Source organism: Pinus tabuliformis, chromosome 4_2, assembly GCF_031772625.1.
Source record: "Pinus tabuliformis cultivar Carrire ecotype Pingquan chromosome 4_2, CPIR1, whole genome shotgun sequence".
In the NCBI taxonomy this organism is placed as follows: Eukaryota; Viridiplantae; Streptophyta; class Pinopsida; order Pinales; family Pinaceae; genus Pinus; species Pinus tabuliformis.
This window is the reverse complement of record NC_142304.1, coordinates 138,837,569-138,865,153: the sequence shown is the minus strand read 5'-3', so window position 1 is coordinate 138,865,153 and position 27,585 is coordinate 138,837,569.

The window sequence follows — 27,585 nt, the reverse complement described above, 5'->3', positions numbered from 1 at the left end:
AAATAAGGAGCCAAAGCTTCCAGCTCTAGAAGCTTCATAATGGATGTTTGGTAAATGGTTGATCCGGATGGAGTTGAGGATGTCAGCTTGGGCTCCTTTCCCCTATAAGGATGGAACTACCTTAAGAGATAAGACCTTCTCCCATGAGAAGAGGAACCATCTCCCATCCATTCATGCTATATAAACCTCCCTTTTTCCCACGCACAAGCTAGTGTTAATGTTCGTGTGCTAGTGCTAATTAAGTTTGGAGTAAACAAAAAGCTATTCATAGTTGTAGCTCTCTAGTTGTGTGTGAGGGAGAAGTGTGAATTTGGTTTAGTGTGAAGCCTAAAGGGAATAGCTTTAAAACTATCATTGTTGAGGCCATCATGGAATGCTAATGGAAGTGTGTCAGAACATGGTTTTGTTGGAAGAGAATAGCAACGTCAAGACAATGGTTGTAATCTCTTCTTGATTCAATATATATGCAACTATCTATTGATTTCCTACATAATGTGTCATATCACACGTTTATGGCTTAATGTTTCTTGACTTGTTAAGTAGGTTGTTTGAAGAAGGAAACACGAAATAGATGGAGCGAGTGAGCAAGGTCATCACCAAATGGGATAAGCGTACTAAGAGGTAGGCCCTCTTAATTGGTTCCAACCTAAGGAAATATTCCATAGAATGTCTTGTTAGTTTCTCGGAGAGACTGCCTTGAAATTTCAGCCCTCCATCTAAGAACAACGCAAACCCTATAGGGTTTTGAACTGCTTCCTCTTGCAACTTTCCAATTTCCCTTTTCTGCTCAGCACTGGATCTACCGGCTCTGCTCTTCTTGCTTCACCTATAGCTTTGATACCATGTGAAAATTCCTCAACTAGAATCCCTACTACAGCCACTGATGATATTACTCCTATTTGTTAAATTCCTTTAAACAAATTACTTGCAGTTTCCTACATAAAATATCCTAGTACATGCACTACAACCTTCACTTAATTAAATTATATGCAGAAACAAGAGATTGAGCAAGAAAGAAAAATACAACACAATTGACATCTTTATTTTTGGACAAATTCCCCTGGAAAAACCTAATGCAGGAAAACTGATACATCAAATCTGAGGGTTTTATTATTATGCACGAGAAAATATGAGTACAATTCTTGGATGCTCAACTAGCAATCCTATACAAAGAGAAAATGGACAAAATGAATGGTGAAATGATCTCACCCTATCACTGGGATAATTTGAGTATGATCACACTGAACTGGAGCCTCTACATACCCTCTACGTAGAAATGCGTCACTCCTACATATTTCTTGTGTTACCTCTGTTGGGTATCATGTTTCTCCTTGTCTAGACCCTCTACTGGCTGGAAAATCCAAATCTCTGCCTCCCGGTCTCACTCCCCAACTCCCGACTACTAGAATTTGATTTCCTTAGCAAGAATTTGATCTCCCTATAAGGCCTATGCTACCACTGTGTCAGCTCTACGTGGGGCAACATTTGCCTTTATTTGGACATTGTTCTTCCCTCTCTCTACCTCGTACTCTCTGACCTAGGAAAATTTCCTTCTTTCAGATACTCACTACCCTCTCTACAGGAAATGTCATCGATCGGAATTTCCTCCTGAGAACTTCTCACTTCAGAAATTCAATCTCTTGATCGCTCGATGTGTTTTCCAAATGACCCTCAAGCTTCCTTAAATAATCTTCTCGTTGACATTCAATGGAATAGATTAAAAGTTAATCAATGGGTAAGATCATTTTAGCTTGATCCTTGTCTTCTTCTAGAAGTTACACCCACAATTAGATTAATACCCATTAATATTTTTAATTTCCTAAGTTTAGACTTAGGTTCCCATTAAAAAATATTAATTATTTTAATAAAATTGTCTCTGGGTGGAATTTCCCAAAATGCTTTCTGAGTTCTTTAGAATACATGTGTCCAAGACTCCCTACAAAATTTGAGGCCTAGAGCACATCTGATGCTACCCCAAATCAACATGTCATTGGGCCATTGTTAATTCAATTTCTCCTTAACCTTAATAATTTCTTGTGCACTTTATTTATCTTCTTAAGTTTCTTTATTAGATCTTCTCATCAAAAAATTATGAAGAAAAAAAATAGTAAGGACAATGTACACAGAAATTAGGATCTAAGCCAGCAAAAAACCCCTCCAAGGGGAAAAATCTAGAAAATACCTTCTCTTCTTATAGAATATAATTCAAATGATAAAACCAAGACCCAAAACCTATACCAATTCCTCCTCCAAGCACCAAATCAACTCTCCAAGAAGCTCTTCCAATATGGTAAAAAATTAACCAAGATAATTGTAGTCAATCCTACTTCGACTTTGGTCCCTAGCTTTAACTTGAAAGTTTGACCTATAACTTCAGCCTTGTGGCAGTGGCAGAAACCCTAATTATGGCATGTATTAGTTCTTCAGGAAGACTTTACTCAAAGAAGCCAAAGTATCCAAAGTCAAACTAGATCAAAATAGAGTATTCAACTCTCCTTGCAACTTGGATTTGTAATTCAGCCTCCTACAATTTAGACATGCAATTTTTGGCCTTCCTTGAAGCTATAAAAGCCATAACGTTCACGTGTGTGAGAGAATAAATCCCAAAAACAAAATTTATTCATTCTTCTTGCCTTCTAGAACTTCGCACTTGCTTCCTTGATTTTTCGAGCTTCAAATCAAACTTCTTGACTAGAGATATTAAATTGATAATAAATGAGGTTGAAGCTACCTATATTTATAGCCTTTCCATGAGGTCGACTTCCCTTCTTTACACTGACTTGTAGCTAACAGGACGACTTGTGCTTGGAGGTTTCTATGACTTTCTAGACTCAAAATCAATATCTTTTATATGTTACAACTTTCCTGAAAATGTATTATATAAATGATAAATACTTTTTTGACTCAAGAAAATCATTATTTTAACATGAAAAACCATAGAAGGATGAAGAACGTGCTTTACCTAAATGACCATCAAAATGGAGCATGAAACCCATGCTCAAAAATGACATTTGTCTTTCTTCTTTTTATTGTAACATAAAATATACATAATGATTTGAGTACATTGACAACCATGAAGACCGAAACTAGTTACATTTTCCAACACACCTGCATCCAGACACTAGATACAAATTTCCATAAATGGAAAGGATCAACCATGTCTTAAATATCCTCACCCATTGGCCAAATGGGTGGAAATCCTAACAAGTCCAATTTTGTGGGTAGGAAACATACTGGGGTACACTCGGTCAAGTTATGGACTTGAAAATAGGCACCAGATACAACTTACTATAAATGGTAAGGATCAACCATTCCTCAGGACTACATACAACTTTCCACAAGTGGCAAGGATCGGATATCCCTTAAGACCATAAACAACTTTCCACAAGTGGTAAGGATTATTCATCCTCCAAAGGGGAGTAGGGGACAGATATAACTTGTCACTAGTGACAAGGATCATACTCTCCCTAGCACCCTAGGAGCTCAGACAGGAGGGAAGATAATAACTAAGTGTTCTCGATCAACTGTGAGCATTTTCCTAAAGGGCCAACTCCACCAGTCCAAGTTTCTCTCTGAAGACCAAGAAATTCCCTTTTTGGCAAGGGCTTGGTAAGAATGTTAGTTATCTGCTCATTAGATGAGATGATTTGGAGACTTATTTCTCCTCTATGTTGAAATTTGTAACTAGGTGTTGTCCTCATAATGACATGTGTAATCATGTTTTTATGTAATTGAAGTAAAAAATAAAAATAAAATTATTTTGTAATGCTTCAGTCATGGGTTTCATGCTCAAGGAATTTTATTTTATAGATGAAGCTCCCATTGTGAGCTATTAGGTTTAGTCATAAAGTCATAAAGTCTAATGAGTCAATGTCATGTATTGAAGACCCCTTTGGGTATATTACACACTCTAAAAGAGAATTTGTTTGAGTCATTAACCCTCCAAGACCTTGTCACGAGCACTCCTTCAAGTCAACCTTCAAAAAGGGATGAAGATGATTTTAGAATCACATGTTGGCCTAGTCACAAGGTCAAGTCAACTTATTTCATGAAGCAGATCACTATATATAGAAGGGACGCAGTGTCACTTGGAACTCAATTTGGTCAAGCAATATGAAATAAGAAGAAGTGCGAAAAACATAAGGATAATAACCTCATAACCAATGAGAAGAAAAGGAAGAAGAGAAAAGGAATTTGGGACTATTTTTGGGTCATCCTCGTCACATGTGTGGCAGAAACTAGGGTTTACATATTAGGGTTACACTAGCCCTTATAGAAGCCAAGTAAAAGTTCACTATACCATCAATTGTGTTAGACAAGGTGATAAGGAGAATATCTCAAGTAAAGAAAAGAATGAAAGCATCATCAATAACCTTAATTAAGCCCACACATGTGATTTTGCAGAAGTTTCAGGAAGTTGAGAATTTCAGATCTGTGGAGGAAAGCCGAAATACCAGTGTAGCTGAAATTTATAGTGATAGAAGTCAGTTTGACTTGTGTTGACTTAGGAAAGAAGAAGAAGTAGTGAAGAGGGGTCTTGTGACTTGGTCTTGGAGATGTTTTTGTGTCAAGGGTCTTGGTCTTGGTCTTGGTACTCGTCACTTGAGGTTTCTATAAGAAGAAGAATTCGTTTGGGTTTTCCTCTCATGTTGGAGAGGTTTTGGCTTTGGCTGATTGCCTACATCTTGTGTCTCTTGCCTCATGGTTTATGATTTGGTAGTTTTTTTATGAAAACGAACATTATAATAATATAAATCAAGAGAAGAACCTAATATAAAGAAGTTAAAAGCATTCACAAGCAGTTATCATTACAAGAGAAATCACTTAATCCTAATTCCCTAGATTTCTCAACATGATATCGGAGCTAAGGTGACAAATCAAGGAAGGGAAGCTCATCAAGAGACACTCCAACATTCAAGGATTGAAACTCTAGAAGGGCATAAAATCAAATATGCACTATGATCTTGAAGTCAACATATACAATGAAGTGTCAAAACCACAGATCAGAAGAAGTGTACACCAGAAGAAGTTTTTGGATCCTCGCTACCGTCATCATCAAAGAAAATGACCACAAAGACCCTACTCAAGTTGAAAAGATATAAAAATCAAAGTAACTTGAAGTATACTCATCCAAGAGAAGAAATATCAAGGACACTTTCATCATAATCAACAAGGATGTTGTCATCATCATCAAAAGTTCTAAGGCGATCTCCCTCTCTTTGGATCCAAGGATCACTCTTGAAGAAAAATATCTTCATAAGGAGAATTTTTATATTATCTATATCATCATCAAATTCAAGGAATCATCTTCACAAGTAAGTATATTTATTTCTACATCTAAATCTTCCAAAATGTCTTTTTGCAAGGAAAGAAACAAGTTGGTTGGGGCTTCAAACTTTCTTGCATGGAAGAATATGATAGTGTTAGTTTTTGTAGCATCAGATGTGTTATAGCCTTGAAAGTTTGTGGAGATGCTAGAATACATGAGATATCCAAAACCCAGAAATCATTTATGGAAATTTTGCCTAGAAGTGACTCAATTAGATTATTAGACGATTGTTAAATATTTTTCTTCCAGCTTGGAGAAAAAAATTTCTTTCTTAGCAGGATTAAATTCACAAGGGGTATGGCATGTAGACAGTGTAGCATCAACTCACATGACATGGGTTAGAAAATATTTCTCTATCTACAAAGAAGAGTAGTTGGACTTCCATATTACTTATAGAAGGAAATGTACTCCAGTAGGGATAGGTACCATAGATTTTTAGGGGGATTAGAAAGCAAGCACCAGTGCTGCATATGTATTTCATGTGTCAGGGTTGGGTTAGAACTTGATTTCAGTATCCTAGTTACAGGATAAGGGGTATGATATTCACTTCGTAGGGAAGAAAGTGCATGTCAAACACCCAGCTGGAAAAAGGTAAGACAAATTGGAGTTTGAAAGAACAGAGTGTACCAGTTACAAATCAATTCTCCAGTGGCACTAATATGGAGTGACAATAACAGTGGGAAGGAGTTGAATGAGTTATGGCACGGGATAATGGCACATTTACACCATGAATCACTTAGGATGCTCAAAGAAATGGTAACAGGGGTTCCAGAACTTGGCACCGAGCACGATGATGTGTGCAGAGGATGTGTGCTTGGGAAGTATGCTGAGGAAAAATTTCCAAGAAGTGACAACAGATTTGATGGCGTGTTAAGACTTATAGACTCATATATCTGTGGCTGGATGTTCACTACAGCTCTCTGCAGTGCCGAATATTTCGTCACATTTATTGATGATCATTCTAGGAAAACTTGGATCTACTTCTTGAAGACCAAGGATGAGGTCTTCGATCGTTTCAAAGAGTTTAAATCTCTCGTGGAGAATGCTACAGGGAAGAAGATCAAGGTGCTTCACTCAGATAATGGTGGAGAATATATCGATACACACTTCACATATTTCTATGTGAAGGAAGGCATAAAGAGAGAATGGACAACTCCATATAATCCTCATCAGAATGGTGTATTGGAGTAGAAAAGCAAGACCATTGTTGGAGTTGCAAGGGCTGTGTTATATGTGTTTAAATGTGGAAACAAGAATATTCCAATTTTAATTTGTCCTTGAATTAACATTCGAATTTAGTCTCACTAGTTGCTTGAAAAATAATTAATTAATTCATCTTGGATTAATTAGTTGGAGAAATTCAAGCTAGAAGTATTTGTGAAGTCATGCAACAGTTATCCCTTAAATTAAGGAGATTATCCCTTAATTAAGCAGATAAGGATGAGTTATAATTAAGTTGTAATTAGTTAGCTCAGTTAACTGAGTTATGTCCAGTTAAATTAGTTCCAAACAATTTGAGGAACCAATTGTGAGTTCAGTCAGTGAATGCATGCATGCATCAAACTAGCGTACTCTAGATAACTGAAGATTCTCTCATAAATAAGTCATGCATGTCTATTCAGAGAAAGACCCAGTTGAGATTAAAGACAGGGACAATGTACTATCAGTTGCAAGAATTTTCCTATAAGGAAAACTTTTGCATGCAGAAGGAATTCATTCTTGAGATTTTCATAGTTTTACAGGGTGTAAGATCAGTGTGAGTGATTAGTGTTACACATGGTAACAATAGGATCAACCAGGAAAAACCGCGCTAGGAAATAGGAGCTTGGAGGACTTAATGAGAAGTCTATTTTTCCTATGAGCATCTATGAGGATTGTACTTAGAGCTGGCTAGCTGTGAGAGCTAAAGCTGTGTGTAATCCTAAGATATTTCCACTTGTATGATAATACAAATAGAAGGGTTTTTAGTTGAGGCTTTCCCCAGAGTATTCTTCTATGTTTCATGTTCATTTCTGCTTCTGGTTATATGTGTTCTTCTTGATCTTGCTCAAGTCTATTAAGCTTCCGCAAGTTTGATTGTAGATGTAGATTGAAGTATTTTTCTTTAGTTTTATTACATTATCAGGTTAATCTACAACTATAATTTCTACAATATGACCAGGATCTTCCCAAATTTCTATGGAAGAAGCATGCAACATGACAATGTATATTCAAAATAGGACTCTTCATAGAGAATTGGGGAAGAAAATGCTAGAAGGAGTCTTCACAGGGAAGAAGCTAGAAGTTAGCCACTTCAATTTTTTTGGAAGCATTTCTTATTGCCATGTGTCAGATGATAAACAAACCAAACTGGATTAGACTGTAGAGAAGGGGTTCTTCATTGGGTATAGCGAAACCTCAAAGGCATTAAAAATCTACATTCCTAATAGTAGGAAGATAGTAGTAACGTGAGACGTGAAGTTCATGGAGGATCGATATTTCAAGATATCTGGTGAGATGCCTATAGATGATTATAATCAATCAACAGAAGCTCCTTTAGTCCAATAGTAGGGGTAGCCAGTGGAACAGGAAGGAGGAAGTCAAAAAGGTCAAGTACTATGACCAGCACCAGTATTTCCTTAGGTGCAAGAAATCTAGGGAGTTCTCAGTAGATGGAGCAGTAGAGACAGGATGAGGAAGAGCTAGCAGAACCTCCCACGACTAGTGGTCGAGGCAGAAGAGAGGTTCGTCAGACATTAAGAGATGTATAAGAGTTCATTGGACCTCCTAGGACAATTAAGAGACAATGTAAACAACTTGACATGTACCAAGCATTGGTGGTTTACTTTACATAACCTTATATATTTCAAGAGGCCACACAACATCAGGTGTGGGTAGATGCCATGGTAGAAGAATATAGATCTATCATGACAAATGATGTTTGGGAGGTAGTACCAAGGCTAGAATAAAGATCAATTGTAGGTTTGAGATGGATCTATAAGATCAAATATGCAACATACAACAGTGTGGAGAAGTACAAGGCTAGGTTCATGGCAAAGGGGTATGAATAGAAGGAATGAATAGATTATGAGGAGACCTTCGCCCCAGTTTCCAGATACACTTCTATCCAGTTAGTTATATATCTAACATCTCAGATGGGATGTCAGATTCACTGGATGGACATCAATACAACCTTATTGAATGGGGTGATAGATGAAGAAGTGTACATAGAAAATCCAGAGTTCTTTGAGACTCATGAGAGGCACACATATGTGTGTAAATTGAAGAAAGCACTATACAAGCTCAAGTAGGCTCCCAGGGAATGGTATGGTAGAATTGGCAACTACTTGCAGTAGATGGGATTCGTTAAGAGTGATGCAAATTCCAACCTTTACTATTTGATGGTAGAGGGAGAGCCACTTATTCTAGTTTTTTATGTGGATGGTCTGTTTTTGACAGGATCACTAGGGCTCATAGAGGATTGAAAGAGGAACATGGCAAGAGAATTTGACATGAATGATTTTGCGTTGATGCACTATTTCCTAGGATTGGAAGTCTAGCAGAAGGATGGGGAAATATTCCTTTGGAAAGGAAGATATGCCACATATATTCTGAAGAGGTTTAGAATGTAGGATTGCAGACCCATGTCCATGCCCATGATCATCAAATGGAAGAAGATATATGCATCAGATGACAAGGATGTTAACCCCACCTTGTATAGACAACTTATTGGATCTCTCATGTATTTTTTCAACACTAGGCCAAATATCTGCTATGCAGTCAATACCCTTAGTCAGTTCATCGTAGAGCCGAAGAGGGTACATTGGGAAACAGTGAGGTATATTCTAGGATATGTTCGTGACACAGTCGGGTATGGATTGAGATATACTCAAAGTGATGATGTCAGGCTTTGTGGGTACACATATGCAGATTAGGCAGGTAGTTCAGTGGACAAGAAAAGTATCTTAGGGTTCTACTTTAGTGTTGGATCAGGGATGATTTCTTGGTGTTTCTGGAAGCAAAAGTTAGTAGCACTGAGCTCTATAGAAGTAGAGTATATGGTGGCCAACAGAACTATGTGTGAATCTATATGGCTTTGGAAGCTTCTAGTGAGCTTGTTCAAGCAGAGGATTGAGGCGACCAATGTCTATTGTGATAATCAGAGTTGCATAAAGCTATCTGAGAATACATTGTTTCACGACAGGTCGAAGTACATCAATATTCGATGTCACTTTATCAAAGATTGTGTACAATGTGGAGCATTCCAGCTATAGTATGTTATTACAGAAGAGGAGGTTGTAGATATACTCATGAAAGTTATAGGGAGAGCTAAGTTCATCTATTTTAGAGAATAAATGGGTATGATGGAGAAACTATTTTAGTAGCAGGGATAGGCTATTTTGGATGCTCTTCAGTTGCAAGTGTTGTAGTTGCAACAACAACATATGACGAGGGAGTTGTAGTGCAAGTGCAATGATGGAAACAATATAGCAGTGTCAGTAGCAGCACAAATGAAAATATTTCAGAGTTGCATAGTGGTTGGTGGGTAGTATGACCAAACATCAGTAGCATGGAAGGAGGTGATGTAGAGACAGGGTGTGCAACAACACTAGAACACATTCCTTGCTAATATGGAGTGTTAGTTTTTGTAGCATCAGATGTGTTCTAGCCTTGAAATTTTGTGGAGAGGCTAGAATACATGAGATCTCCAAAACCCATAAATAATTTCTAGAAATTTCTCTTAGAAGTGTTTCAATTATATTATTAGATGTTTTTTAAATATTTCCTAAGTCTAAACTTTGGGAATATGGTTAATTAATCAGTATTAATTGAGATAAGGTAAAAATCATCTAGAAACTCACATGGATCGATCTAGAAATAATCCTATCCACTGGTTAAGTTTTAATCTTGGTCTTTGGTGCTCCAAAAATGGATTATAAAAGGAAGTCTATGTAGTGATGGAGAAATATTCCAGTGCAGATACTCATTTGCCTAGGCAGTTCGATTTTCTCAATAACAACATCTTAGCAGAGAAAATAGAGTCAGAGGGTGAGTAGTAGGTGGAAGAGGAGAGTAGTAGCATTTCGGGGGGAAGATTTCCAATTCACGGAATAGTCTAAGGAAGGAAGGTCGAAATATCCAGAGGGGCAGTGTGGGATTTACACAGAGGGTACACAAGGAGCTCAATGCAGAGGATAGGGAAGTTATTTTGGAGGCAAAAAATAGTTGTGGGGTGAGAAAAAATTGTCACAATATTTTTGTCAATATCTTCCTAAGATTAGAGTGCGAGTTGGGCATCTAAATTATTGTACTCATAATTGCTATTGAATATTAATAATAAAACCCTAATCTGCTACACCGATTTTCCCAAATTGGTTTTTTTCTGGGGACAATTGTCCAAAAATAATTGTGTCAAAATTATTGTATATGTGCTAGAATTTCTTAGTTTCCAGTATTTTGTATTTCGCATTATTTTGATGGTGAAAATTGCATCTGTGATTTTATTCATTATTTTTCATAGAAAATAAACTACATAATTAAGTTTTGAGTTAGACGAATAATTTCCGTAAGCTGCAATAGGTAAAATTTCACAAAGAGATCTAAATCTCATTGAAAAATTTGAGGTCATGGAACATGTTAAGGGCTCAATCACCAAACCTCCAAAAGAAGATGCTCAAGAACTTGCAAGATATATGAAGGAGAAGTAAGGGATCAAAGGATTCTTATAGAATCCATCAAGGATCCCCTCATTCCCTATGTATCTACACTTGAAACATTAAAAGAAGTATATGACAAACTGGTAGAGTGTTTTTTGTAAGAACTGCAACAGAAGTTATCTCATTAAGCCAAGAACTCTACAAGCTAATGATATCAAAATAAGAAGGAATAGCCTCATACTTTATGAAGATATCTAAAATAAGGGATCAACTTCAAGATCTGGGAGAAATAATGTTTGACAAAGAAATGACCACTGTAGTACTAAATGCACTACTAGAGGAATAGGGTAACTTCACATCAAGCATTTATGGGAAGAATAAAGCTACTCCATTTAAGGATCTATGGTCACTATGCAAGATTGAAGAAACCAGGCTAAAGGAAAAAAACGATGTAGGATCAAATGAGAAAAACCAAGCATATGCCACAATGACAAAAAGAAAAGGAAAATTTGGCCCTCAAAAAAAGAAGAAGAAAATGGCTAAGGTTCAATACTATGGATGTCAAGGATATCATTATAAGTGAGATTGTCCTAAACTCAACAAGGACAATAAAAAAAGGCAAAGAGAAGAAGCCCATATCACTGAAGAAGTGGAGGAAGCTGAAAAGAAGAAATCCAAGAAAGAGGAAGTAAAAGATATCTACTATGATTGAGATAGCCTTCTTCACCTAGTTCTTTTCAATTATTCGTTTTTCAAGTTTTCTGTTGTAACATATGGCCATGATGAGTGACTAAGGTTCATGATAGGATGCATCATGGCATCATAGAAGCATTGAAAGCAAGATCCCATGGCATCATCATAGAGAAGCATGAAAGATAGCTGAAATAAAAGTCTATGCGAGTCACCTATGGAAGGATATAGCCCTTGGTAACCTCATTAGAAGCATAAGTGGTACTTATGAGAAAAAGGGAATAATAATATAGTACAAAGTACATCATACATTAGTAAAAAGGAAACATTTGCTGAATGAGGACACTCAAGATCCTCTGATGGAATCTTCATGGGAAGGTTCACCGATTAAAAGGGAGCAAGTGTTTCATCAAGAATTCCAACTTGTGGGAAATCATGGGATGGTTGAATGATGTCAAATGAAGTGAATAAGATCAAGGAATTGAAGTTCTTTCAGTCAAGGAAGCTACCGAAGGACTTCTAGGTGATCTAATGGAAAATGAGGTATGTATACTTGTATTTGATAAAATAGGGTCATGTCATATGGTTGCAGGTAACTTCGATAAATGCTCTAGCTCGAGAGTATTATCAAAAGAAAGATCTCCTCCTTTGAAAGGATCCAAGAAGGCATGGTTTAGATATTTACTAGATGAAATCAACATAATATGTCCTCATATGAAATATGAGGTGGTTGAAAAAAATTGAAGGAACTCTAATTAGAAGTTTCTGGAAAGGAAATGTGTGAAGAAAGAAAGAAAGAAATCATGAAATATGCAACTATGGAAGAGGAAATCAACATCCACAGACTGAAATATTTGACCATGATATCTCCATGAAAGATATAAAGATACTGATGAAGTATGAAAAAGAAAGAGACCCTTGACAATATATATATTTTGGAGATGTGTCAATATGTATGCAGGATGATAATGCAAATAGAAATATGTCATGATAAAATACCATCACAAAGGTAATTTTGATTTAATGTTAATTTCCTATTTTTGAACAATATTTAGATGGGCTTATGCAGGGTTTCTAAGGGAAGAAATGTGGAAGTCTTCTACAATTGACGATCATGTGGCAAGATGAAATTTCCTTAAGGAAACATGATATGAAGAAGGAAGCATGGCATGAAGGAAGGATAAATATGGACAAATGGATCACTCACAATGAAGTAAATGATGACATGACTCATGGATGAAAGTGATGGATGGTATGTTCCCTACCAAGAAGTACAAAAATATGTAGACTCCATGACAAAGAATACATTCATGACATCAAAGGAAGGAGTTCTACAAGCAGCTAACTATCCCATGATATCCACCTAAAGAGTTTATGGAAGCAAGTCCCTAGTCAAGAGGGATCTTGGACAAGTTCCTAGTTCAGAGGGAGCTTGGGTTCATTCCTTTTAAAGGAATGGGTATATTCCTTCAATGGAATGGATGTGTCTTCCCTAAATTGAGAGGGAGAGATAGACACATCATTCTTGTCTTCACTTAGGAAGACAAAATGGAGGATTGGGTAATCATATGGCATCCGATACTCTTTGAGGATGTAATATGACATCGAAGGTAAGAGTATTCACAGAAGACCAATATTCTTTGAGGACTGGGAATCTAAGATAAGAATAGTCCTAGTGTAACATACTCTAAGAGAACTTGGGTGGGTATGTTCCGAGAGAGACAATGTTGAGGGTGTCTATACATCATGGGTCTTGCCAACATTGAGATCTAGTCTGGTTGAGAGATAGAGAAGTTATCCAAGGCCTTTCTATGTGAAAATGTTGGATAATATGATGCTAAACAAATGGGTTACCAATCTAACTCTTCTTATGAGAATTCTTCAGATTGAGAATGTCCAAGTACCTTGTATAGATTATGAATACCTCCATAGTTAAGAGGGAGTGCTGAAATATGTAACTAGGTTTGGTCTTCATAATGAAATGTGTAATCATGATTTTATGTAATATATGTAAAGAAGAAAAATAAAATTATTTTGTAATCCTTGAGTCATGGGTTTCATGCTCAAGGAATTTTATTTTATAGACGAAACTCCCTTTGTGATCTATTAGGTTTAATCATCAAGTCATAAAGTCTAGTGATTCAAGTCATATATTGAAGACCCATTTGGGCATATTACACATTGTAAAAGAGAATTTTTTGAGTCATTAACCCTCCAAGACCTTGTCACAAGCACTCCTTCAAGTCAACCTTTAAAAATGGGATGAAGATGATTATAGAATAGCATATCAGTGTATTGACAAGGTCAAGTCGACCTATTTCATGAACAAAATCACTATATATAGAAGGGACTCGACCTCACTTGGAACTCAATTCGGTCAAACAATCTGAAACAAGAAGTGCGAAAAACACAAGTAGAATAGTCTCATAACCAACAAAAAGAAAAGGAAGAAGAGAAAATTAATTGGGGACTATTTTTGGGTCATCCTACTCACACGTGTGACATAAACTAAGGTTTCTGTAGTAGGGTTACACCAACCCTTAAAGAAGCCAAGTAAAAGGTCACTATACCATCAATTGTGACGAGGTGATAAGGAGTAGCTCTCAAGGTAAGTGAAGAAGGAAAACATCCTCAAGAACCTTAATTCAGCCCACGCGTGTGATTTTGAAGAAGTTTCAGGAAGTCGAGAATTGTAAATCTGTGGAGGAAGGCCAAAATACTAGTGTAGCCAAAATTTGCAGTGATATAAGTTAGTTTGACTTGTGTTGACTTAGGAAAGAAGAAGAATCAGTGAAGGAGGGTCTTCTAACTTGGTCTTGGAGAGGTTGTTGTGTCAAGGGTCTTGATCTTGGTCTTGGTATTTGTCACTTGAAGTTTCTATAAGAAAAAATATTCGTTTGGGTTTTCCTCTCATGTTGGAGAGGTTTTGGCCTTGGATGATCACCTACATTTTGTGTCCCTTGTCTCCTTATTATTTATGATTTATTAGATGTTTGATGAAAATGAACACTATAATAATCTAAATCAAGAGAAGCACCTAATCTAAAGAAGTAGAAACGTTCTCAAGCAGTTATCATTAGAAGAGAAATCACTTAATCCTAATGCCCTAGATTTCTCACCACTCTTTGCACCATATCTCGAATATAGTGATATCTAATCTCAATATGCTTGGACCTATCATGAAACACGAGATTCTCTCAAAGACGGATCCCACTCTTATTGATGCAATATATCACAGTCGTGCCCAACATAGGCTCAAACAAATCTCCAAAGGGATTTCTCAACCACACTGCCTCGAAGCTAGCCATTTTAGCAACATTTTATTCTGCCTTTGTTGTACTCAAATAAATAGACTTCTACTTCTAGCTCATCTAGGAAATCATGGAAGACCTTAAGCTAAAACAACACCTAGATGTGCTCTTCCTATAAACAACATTTTTCAGCCTTAGTTAGCATCAATGTATCTGTGAATTCCAAAAATGTATCTTATTCCATGATTAACCATTTCATGTAGATTTCCCAATAAATACCCATGTTATATCTGGCTCAGAGTTTCAAAGCAACTATCCATCTATCTACCAGCTCATCATAGGATCCATCAAATCTAAATCTGAAGAGGAGTCTCTCTCAACTACTTCAATGTAATCCATCACGCCAAGTCTTTGATAACATACTTCCCTTAAATAGGAAGTCCTGATCACTAATTTCAAGATGATGATCATCTAGGCTTAGAGGTTAGATCCATATGGCATTGAATATTATGATGATCTGATCCTATCAGGAATACATTGTTAGCATATGAAATCAAATATCAAAGAAATAATTTCAACCTTGAAGAGGGGTTTGAGTTTGCATTAGATGTCCATCAATCTAAGCATTCCAGGTCAAGGGGACTTACTTGAGTCCATATGAGACTTTATTCAATCTATAATCATGGGTCTCATCTTATGTGCCTCAAAGCCTTGAGGTAGTGCACTTATTCCTTAAGTACATCATGAAGGAAGCCAACTTCACATACATCTGATTAGTGCATCCAAAAATCAAAGTTATAATCCTCTCCCTTTGAGCACATATTCCTTATCAATGATGAATTTGATATCGCAGAAGCATCTGGAACTATTGTATATTGTCATATTAGAATGGTCCTTGCAATAAGGACATATATATCTCATCATCTCAACAGAATGTTGCATTCAACCTAAGAGTATACTCCCTCTGAATAGGAATCTTGTTCAGTCATAATCATCAACTTGGGAGACTATAATCCTTTCTCTGGGGTCTAAGCTCTTATCCATTGCCACTCTAATCAAGGGTAGCTCTACATACTCCTTAGTATCGAGACTTGATTTTCACATTTATTAGATTTACCCATAGACCCAAGAACAAGAGCAAGAGAAAAGTAAATAAAAGTAATAATAGTGTACCTGATGATAAGGCAAGACTATCTATCTTCTCCTGATATGAGAGTGGCTTCTTCATTTTTGTGCACCAGCTCCCTCTTAGAGTTTACTATTCCTACACTAGCTTCCTCTTGGGGCTTACTCTTCTCGCATTATTTTGCATCTTGATGATCCTCAGGATCATCTCTCCCTTTTATGAGGATTGTAGGAAGCTATCAACTACCTCTTGATCCTACATCATGAACCATAAACCATATGTCGAAGTCATCTACAAAAGAATAAATGATTCCTCTATAAGGCCACATGTATACTTGAACTCTTTTATTGATAGTAAATCCCAATTTATCAATGCATAATATGATCATTGGATATGTATCATATCATATCCTATTGGGTAGAAGACAAGTACATCTAGGATTTCTCTAAATTGGGTAATTCGGTCATCCCTTCTGTGCAGTCACTAACCTTCCAAGTTCCCTGACATCCCCTATCCTGGGTGATCCATCCCCCGGCAAGGCTTTCTCACATTAGAAGGTCAACAACAAAATCATATACCTGCCTCAAAACCATCATAGCCGTCATAACATGCCCATGGAAATCAATGGACACTATTGGGCACCAGTGTCCCATAATGGCCTTGCTCCTGAAGTGCTTTACCAATATATTGCTACCTATTCCAATTTATTTCACTGCTGTTGCTAATTCTTGCAGTCGGTTTCAACCACCCAACCCGGGCATTTCCCATGCCTTCCTGTAACAAGAACATAAATTCAACTACCATTATATTTTAAAATATATTGAAATAACTTCAAGTCATACCTCATTGGTTTTCTATTAATAAGGTACACTTGTAATTCTCTTCGCTTCCTGCCACAAGTCAAACTAGCATCTTTGACCAAATCATCATGTATAAACATATCACATTAGGTTAGGTCAAAACAAAACCATCATAAATCACATGTAACCATCATAAACTAGAATCATAGATCACATGTAATCATCATAGACCAAAATCATAAATCACATGCATAATAAAACTGAAATAAAATACTGATATTTATCCTTTAATCAATACTTAGCTTTTACCTTTGTATTTATTCCATACACACACTGGATCAGTTTCCACACCCGAAAAACATAGTGCCTTCTCCTCAACCATGTGCACATACACATATTGTGCAACACACACATACAACCACACAAGCCATACAACACCATGCAATATATGCACCTACACTTGACATACCACACATACACCTACACCTAGTCTACAACACAACATAATACATACTCCTATATCTTGTGTACACCACAACACAATACATACACCTACACTCGGTGTACAATACAACACAAATACGTACAAGTAGTACAAAAAAATGAATACACATGTCACGATGCCATGACTACACAATGCACATATGTATTACCGTATGTACTCAACACAACATGTACGACATGCACATAATACCACATGTACACCAGTACCATATGTACAACATGTATATAGTACCACTTGTACACAACACCACCTACACAACGTGTGCACAACATCACATGTACATGACACCACCTGCATAACTTGTACACAATGCCACATGTACATTGCACCAGTTGTACAACATGTACACAATACCACATGTACACAACACCACATACACGACACCACATGTGCACATTGCCACACACACGACATGTACACAACACCACCTGCACACAACACCACATGTACAACATGTACACAATGCCATATGCACACAACACCACATGTACAATCATGCACACAACACCATACGTACATAGAACCACATGTATAACGTGCACACAACACCATATGTACATAACACTGTTCTTACAACATGTATATAGCACCATGTGCACACAACACTGCATATCCATCACGTACATAGTACAATATGTACACAACACATCATATCCAACATGTACATAACACCATATATACCCATCACTGCATGTGCAATATGCACACAACACCATATATACAACAAGCACTCAACAACATAGGTAAAATCACAAAATATAAAATATGCACAACATATACACAATAGTAGCACTATGCATCCAAAACCACACTGTCTCTACCCAACAACCTTGCTTCCAGTGTCTCTTCATCATCCTTGCTTATCCTAGCATGCCACAAAGCATATTTTTTTCATTCCATTGATGTATCCTTCCACGTTACCTATCATAACATAAACATAGGCATAATACAAGCATACAATATCATTTCATATCCACATGATACTGACTTTATATATTTGTCATGACTACTCTTCTCACTTGATTCCTCATAAACCATGAACCTCTTCATGCCATTCACTTGCATAAAAAATCATTCCTCCACAAGAATGATCCCTGGCGACTCTTTCATACAATGACATATGTACATACATGTATACATATAAACATCATCATAAAACAATCATGATCCCTGATGACCCTATCAGATAACAACATACACACATACATATATGCATATAAACATTAGCATAAAACAATCATGATCACAACACAATTACTAGATCTCAAGGTCAATATTAAAAGAACTTCATTTATTCACGCACAACATACACAACATTGAGAACAAGAGTTTCCAAGATATCTAAGGCATTTGTTATCTTAAGCCCATTTACTTTACCTTTCTTGTTACCTTTCTCATGTCTGTATCGCCACTGTCTATTATCCCAATGGACCAAATCAATCCAATTGGTTGTCATATTCTTTCCTTCAACTACCCTTTACTCATGCACTGAACTTCATCTGAGTCTCATATTACTTGGTGGGTTTCATTTATCTTCTCCTAAGCTCCATTAACTTTCCTCTTTCCCAATCAATTTCCAAGACTCAAAACTTAAAAGGAAAGCACACGAAACAAACAAGAAGAATACCATGAAAACCAATAACAACATGACACCACAAAAAAGTGGCAACACCTTGCACCAAACATAAACAAAACCAAAAATCAAGCTCAACTTGAAAAAAAGGAAAAGACTGAAAACAGACACCATGACTCCATCCCCATGGGTTTCCATTGCTTCCAAGTGAAAGCTCAACCCAAGACTTCTTTAAGATTTCATGGAAATCTCTTTTTCTATGCAGTCCCCTACATCATACTACCATAAACACATAATTGTCAATGCATAAGTGAACATAACATTACACAAATTACCTTACATTGTTGTGCCAAGCATGTTTCCCTGCAATCGCTCACACATGTTGACCACATATTCCAAGGATCAAGGCAACATATCTACTAATTTTAAATCAACCTTTACCAAGGCTAACAATCATGTCATGATCCATAGTCAACTCATAGTTATTAGACAAATGCTACAACTATCACCTACTTACACTCAAGTATATATCAACTATCTCAACACATATGTGTTAGTATGATCATCTTAAAACAAGATCATTTGAACACATACTCATATCATGCAATTAATCAAACATTCAAACAAACTATAAATGTACGTGTTAGATAAATCAACTAGACATTATAATAAACACCAAACACTTAAAGACAAAATAGACAACATAATCAAACAGTCAAGAACCAAATATAAGAAATAAGAAAACTCATAACTTAGTGTATCTCAAGGGAGGATATCTTGTCTGCACAATCAATCTAGATTAGCATGATATAACTTCATGACATATCAACTCAAACATAAATAAGGTGATGATATCCATAGTCACTATCTAACATGTTCACATCATAAACTCATAAAAAATTATCATCCATACATAATAATCACATTTGCACTGTTAGTTTAGATTAGTATGAAATAATATCACAACATAATAACTCATACCTGAATGTCATAACCCTAACCATTTGCATAGACCAATCCAAATTAGTATGATACATATAACATCAAGATCTTAATGTAATAACCCTAATCATCAAGTTATTATCATATAACAACAAGAAGTTATATATCATGCTCAAAAGCAACATATAACCTAATCATCAAGCTAACTGTCACATAAAAACAACAAGTTAACCTATAACATACTCATCAACAACATATAATATAATATTCAAGTTATGTAACATAAAAAAACAATAGCAATGCATAAAACCACAGGTTACTATCATTCATGACTATCCAACACATGTGCATATGACTACACTAATCAACTAGCATCTATCATGTATGTAACCATAACATCAATAGAATAAAAGGCATACACATAACCATAGTGCATATAACAACCCTTAACCTACATACCTGCATGCCCAATTAACTGACCAGCTGGTGTAAATATGTGATGAGAGGCCACTATAATGGGATTCAACCTCCTAAGTCACCTTAAGGAAGTGGAATCTATGGAAACACACCACAAAGACCTTCCACATCAGTAACAGAACTCCTAGGAGCCATCCCAACCACTTAGGTAACCAGCCCTTGAGACCAACTGAAGCTTTAGTCCATCAAACCTCTGGAAACTCCCTTGATATTGACAAGCATGTGTCTGGGAGGCTCCAGAAGCACCCATAGAAAGGGAAAGGGAGATTATGTGGACTTTTTCCCTTAGTGTCATGCCCACAAATCCAGGATCTGTGCTGATTTTTTAGGCCTAGAGCCCAAGTCACTACCCATAACTCAATGACACCTTCAGAAATGAATTTACACAACAAAACAATGATGCATTTGCAAAAATGTTGAAAAGTACTAGACTAGACCGCTACTAGCCATGATAGGAATTTCATTAAACATGTCACAAATGTTAAATATAAAGGTATTAACAATAGAGCTGAGCATAGGGGTCTCATACTTATCTGAGATTCACTATGAGGAATTTTTTCCTTATTACATTAGTTGCATTATCATCAATTAGGTCATAGGTTCATTGTTCATTCAATTACAAGTAAAAACATGATGAGAGGCATACATAGCCACTGTCATAATACATATTCACAACTTGCATAATAACAACATAAATAACAAGGAAACAATAACCATATAATCCAAAATGAACTAGTATAATACTAATGAAATAACAAGGAGAAATAGCCTTATATTAATGAATGCAACGAATAACCAGGTTTGGGACTTCCACGAACCACCCGACCATAAATTAGCTAAACCAAATCTTTCTTTCAGCCAATCACCCTCGTTCCATATTCCAAGCATGAATGTGGGACTTAAAACCAAACTCAACTAGGGCTCCCCGACACTACACCACCTCACCCTCATCAATAGAACCAAGCTTTACCACAATCCCTCCCAGATCACTAAGCCATAAAACAAGCATGGATGCCACCAGATTTCTCCACCTACACCGTAAGGATTTTTCCTATCTCCTAATCTCTAGGCTTTATCATAATCCATAGTCTGATTGAGGGATCACTAGGGCATAACTGAGACACCATTATCTGGGCTTTACCGCAATCCACACCAGATCACTAGGCCCTAACTGAGACTCCACCCTCTAGGCTTTACCATATATCTCACCATTCACTTACAAGTATTCCTAGGCCTAATCAAGGGAAACCACCTCTAGGCTTTACCATATATCCTGCCATTAACCAGTCAAGGATTCCTAGGCCCACCGAGGCACACAATACCTGGATTTACCGTAACCCAGAGTCCAGTTCAGGGGTCACTACGCCACTGGATTTACAACAATCCACAATTTGGTTCAGGGATCACTAGGCCATGTGTTATTTCTTTTTGAGATCCACCTCACTCAGCTTTGAATCCATCTGGAAACCCAGCTCAACCAAAACATGAGAACCCCATCACACCATGGTTATCCGAAAATTACAAGGCTAAGCTGAAAACGCTGTCACACCTGGAAACACCCATGCCATGGAAAAAAAGAACCACATGCAATACCATGCATGCCAAATCTAGCAAGGAAATCAAACATGCCAATCGATACCTACAAGTAATCCTATTGTAGCTGCTTGATCCCATTTTTCCTTGCTTGCTCCTTCCTTCCTCTTTCCTTATTTTCATTTCTTGATCCAATTCCAAAGTGCTCCAAGAAAACTCTAGGTTTACAGAGAGAGAGAGAGAGAGAGAGAGAGAGAGAGAGAGAGAGAGGATAATGAGAGAGCTCCAAAACTGAATTGACAAAAGGTTACACTGACCAAGTTTTCCCATTGATCCTCATAAGCCTTTTTATCAATGAGGCCTCTATTTTCTTCATTTTCCATTATTTTCCTTCATTTTCCTCCTCACATGCAACCTATGACCTTTCACCTCCCTTTTCTCCTAATTTCCATTATTTTTATAAAAAAAATGTGCCAAAAATGTCATTTTTCCTTTCCAAAGCATTGTCCATTTCATTTGCCAATTTCCTTAGCAATAATAAACCAATGAATACCCACACTAGGATATCTTTCCCAACATCCAACTTGAAATATGTGTCCCATGACCTTGGTCTTATTTTTTCTGTTATTAACTTTTACATGGAATTTTCACGAGGGATGTTACACCCTAGCTTATTTGCAAGAACAAAAGTCTTCCTAGGGTTCCCTTCAAACCCTAACATTCGTTTAGGTCTTCACCATCTTCATACCTTTCACTTTGCTTGCTCCATCATAGGTGTCTATGGGGGTGGCAGGGGTGTGGGGGATGGGGGTTGATCTTTAATGACTTTTCTTCAACCCAGCTCTAATACCATGTTAACTTTTAGGGCTAGAATGTTCTTTGTTGTAGATAATTGCAAATTTTAAAACTTTTTCAACAATTTCATATAACAATCACCCCATAACATCATTTCATCATTAGCAAATATGTAGGGAGAAGAATAACATCAAAAAAGAAACAAAACACTAAGGAACACTAGAAGAAAACCATGCACAATAGACACCAAGATTTAGGTCAGAGACCAGGGAAAAACCCCACAAGGGGGAAAACCCACCCATATTTTTCTTCTTATATATTCATCAAATGTTTATATGATATACTATGTAGAATGAGACACATCATTCATATTAGGCCACCTAGGGCCAACCAAGGATCATACATGATCCTCATAAGTCAAACTACTTCCTTGTCATGTCAAGTCATACATCATTGTGTTGTCATACTATACCATGTATATCACTATCATATGAACTTCCATACAACCCTTAAACTACCACTATCATACTGAATTGAGGTCACTGTCATTATCATTAGGTCACTTCCATACAAGGTTTCAGCCAAATCAAGGGCAGTATCACTGCCAAGTAGATCACTTGTCATGTATCCAAGTCACTTTCATCTAGATCACAATCATGTCATATAGATCAATGTCATGTTAAGTAGATCACTATTATATCAAGGGTCAATATCATGTCAAGTTTATTGTCATTATTATAAACAAGTTCATTGTCATATATCAAGTTCATGTCACTACTATAAGAAATTTCGTTGTGATATATCAAGATAAATGACATATAAATCATTGTCTATGTTATACATCATTAAATCTTTTCCATGAGGACAATGTCATGCATATCACTTTCCATCATGTATAAATTATTGTCCAAGTAACTGCTCTTTAATGTCACATATAACACTGCTTCAAAGTATGCCATTGTAGAAACCATCCTCATGCGAGTCACATAGATCCATTATGAACCATATAGATTATGTAAGCCAAAGAAAATGCATTTGCAAAGTATAGAATGAAACATAGAAATTATGCGAACCTCATAATGTTCGAACCATAGAAATAAAGAAGTGAGCCTCAGAATCATTCAAGCCATATATAATTTAATGTGATCTTCAGTGAATAATAGTGAGCCATAGAGAGAAATATGCAAGCCTTATCTATGTAATGGGATCTACTGTTGTAGAATGCAAGTCACAAAGGTATGAATACAAGCCACCAAATTATGTCAATGAACCATCACAGGATGCGATCCTCATGTATATTGTGTGCAAGCCATTGTGATTGTAAAGCGAGCCACTATAACACAATACAAGGTATAACGATGCCACTGTGTAGTATAGTGTGCCTTAAAAAGTTTGTGAACCATAGAAAAGTAATGCGAGCTTTTGAGCTTGATATTCAAGTCACATAAAAATACGAGACCTGTAGAATGAGTGAACCATAGAAAAGTGTGAGGCCTATAGAATGAGTGAGCCACAGTAGAGATAGTGATGCCACGATGCTATAGAACATAAGTGATCCATGAGAGTGAGCCATAGTATAGTGCAATCTATGATAGCGAGTCAAAGTATAGTGAATGCGAAAACAAACCCAAGCCACCACATTAGAGGCTAAGTATAATAGAAGTGAAGCACATAAAATACTGAACCATAAAGAATAGAATACAAGCCACTTCAGATTAAGTTTTTGATCTTTTATATTCGTTGCATATGTTGAATGAACTCCAATGTATCAATATTAATACTAATCAATGGGGTGCCTAGAGGAGCTTCATTTGTGAGGCTAACTTATTAATTTTGGAGGGAAATACTTTATATTCAATTTTTCCCATTTTAATATTTAATATATGTTTCCACGTGCCTTAATGAATGCTTGCCCACATTGATTTTCAACATTAATTAATAATAATAGTAATAATATGAAAATTGAGGTTAGAGCGATGGAGAAACCCTGCACCTAGGGTTTAGCACTGTTCTCTGAACATTTTTCACCAAAAGTTCTGGCAGCGCACAGAGATCGATTAACTGATCTTCTTCTCAGAGGCCGGGTTCTGGCCCGACATATGGCAGACGGGGGGTCCACTGGGACCCCATCTTACAGGGAAATAGTCATGCAGAAACTCAAAACTCACGAGGGTTTCAATATCTCTGGGTATGAAGCTCGAAAAGACAGCTCTGGGACAAGTAGCAGCAGAGTAACCCAGGGGAAAAAAGATCCAAATCACGGATCAGAAATGCCAGGAAAAGTTAGCAACAGACAGGAGAAACACAGGCACACACCGAAAGCAGGCCAAAACAACTCTGACCCAATAATCGCCCCCTCAGATGAGGAAAAGGAACACAGGGAGGGAAAACGCCCCATAGATAACGAGGATAAACTGGAAGCTTCCAACCTCAGCCCTAAAAATACCCTGCAAGGAGCCTACAAGCCCAAAAAGAAGGAAGCCCTTAGAGTGGTCTTCACAGATCCAGACATTCAGACCTACAGAGACCACATGATGGAGCATGCAATCATTTGTAAATTTATGGGTCTGTGGCCAACAGAAAGAGCTCTATGCCAATGGATCAAGCAACACTGGCGGCCAAAAGGTGATGTAAGACTTCATCTCGGAGCCAAAGGTTTCTTTACTGTTGTCTTTTCTAACCTAGAAGATAAGGATAGGATCTTCGATGGAGGGCCTTATTTCCTTTCATCAGCTGGCCTCTACATGAGGCCTTGGAAGGCAAACTTCGTTCCTGAAAAGGAAACCTTCACCCAAGTCCCTGTATAGATTCGCCTCTTCTCTTTACCTATAGATTACTGGGGCCTAGCAACTCTAAAGCGAATAGGAGACCGACTTGGTACCTTCATTAAAGCCTCTGAGGCAACGATTCAAAGGAAGTATACTTCCTGTGCCAGGATCTGCGTTGAAATGGATGTCTCAGGTGCCTTACACGACGGACTGTGGCTAGAGTTCAGAGACGAAGATTACTTTCAAGCTATCGACTACGAACAGATCCCCTTCTGCTGTAGGAAATGCCATGAACACAGTCACCTTGTAAGGGAATGTCCATTAATCAAACCAGTGGAAGAAGCCAAGCTTGAGCAGCCAGCTAAGAACCAAGAGGTTTTTAAAAAACCAAAATCACGACAAAGGACCTACAGGAAAAGAGTAAGCAAAGCAGTGACAGATCCCAGCATAACTCTTAACCCCTTCAGCATTCTGGACTTAGAAGCAGACTCGGAAGGGCACAACAAAGAGACAAGGCTTCCAGAAGCTCCTCCAAAAAATAAGACAGACTACAGAGCAACAGATGCAGAGGAAACCACTAAATACACAGCAATACACACGCATGAAGTAGCAGATGAATGAGATGAAGACACAGACATGCTAACAAGCGATGGGGGAAGTGAAGACCTGGAACTCAATGAAGTCCTAGGAAAAGAAGGGGTAAACCTGTCAGATATGGAAAAGCACTGGAGAACACAAGGACTGGAAAATATCCCAGAGGAAGAAATAAAGAAGATCAGCGACCTCTTCATAGAAAGACAATAAGCGGCGCTAGACAAGCAAAAGAAAAGATTAGGAATCATGAAAGGCACAGGTAACCAATCCAAAAATCTTTTTCTTCATTCACTAGGATGGAAGAAAAATAAGAAAAGAGGTCGAAGGACGAATGGAGAAGTTCTTCATGATCTGGGTATCTTTCTGATCAATTCAGGCAAAATGAAGGATTTACATGCCTTCCTGTCCTCCCAATAACCTCATCATTATCAATGAAAATCATCTCCTGGAATACAAGAGGGCTTAACAGCCACGTCAAACAACGCCTTCTAAAGAGGAAGCTACAACAGGAAAAGCCAGATATTATGCTCATTCAAGAAACGAAATGTGCCTCTGATCAACTGGAGAATATCACTAAAAAGCTAGGGAAAACTATCAAATATATAGACATAGCCAGCCACGGATGGGATGGAGGCATTGCAACCCTCTGGGACTCCAGTGTAATAGAAATCACCTCCATGGAAGCTACCAAATCATACATCGCCACAGAATTCCAATTAACAGGTAACTCTGAAACCTACCTCTGTATAAATGTCTATGGGCCTCAGCGTATAGAAGATAAAATTTCTTTCCTGAACTTGCTAATGAAGCTAAAGCTAAGATACAATTCTTCAAAGATCATAATGGGAGGGGATTTCAACATGATCACCTCCCTCCTGGAAAAAAAAGGAGGCCTTCGGCGTCTGAACAAAGACTCAGAACTCTTCATTGACTTCATGGAATCCGCCCAATTGGTCAACATCCCCCCAAAAAATGGGCTCTACACTTGGAGCAACCGAAGAGGAGGAGAAAACAGGATATCCTCTCGCCTTGATCGTTTTCTGATCTCAGAAAACATCTTACTGGAAGGAACAACCGTTGATTCTGATATTCTCCCCAGCGGGGGATCAGACCACTGGCCCATCGCCCTGGAAGCTGCTTTTTTAGAAACTGCCAAAAATAGGCCTTTCAGATTTGAAAAATTCTGGCTAACTCACCCAAATTTTCCAGAGCTGGTGAAAAAATGGTGGGATGAACCCAGAAATGTAAGGGGGCCAAAATGTTTAAACTTCAGTCCAAAATCAAGTACATCAAACATAAAATCAAGGATTGGAATACAACCGAGTTTGGTAATATTTTCCAGGAAAAGCACAACATAGAAGACCACCTAAGTCAAATTCATAAAGACTGGGCTTCGGGGATTAACAGGGAGGACTCAACTAAACAGGAAAAGATCCTTATGCAGCAATGGCAGCTTCGCTGCCAACAGGAAGAAATCCTTTGGAAGCAGAAGTCTCGTATCCAATGGTTGAAGGAGGGAGAGCAAAACACAAAGTTCTTCCATAGATCGACGATGGATTATAGGGG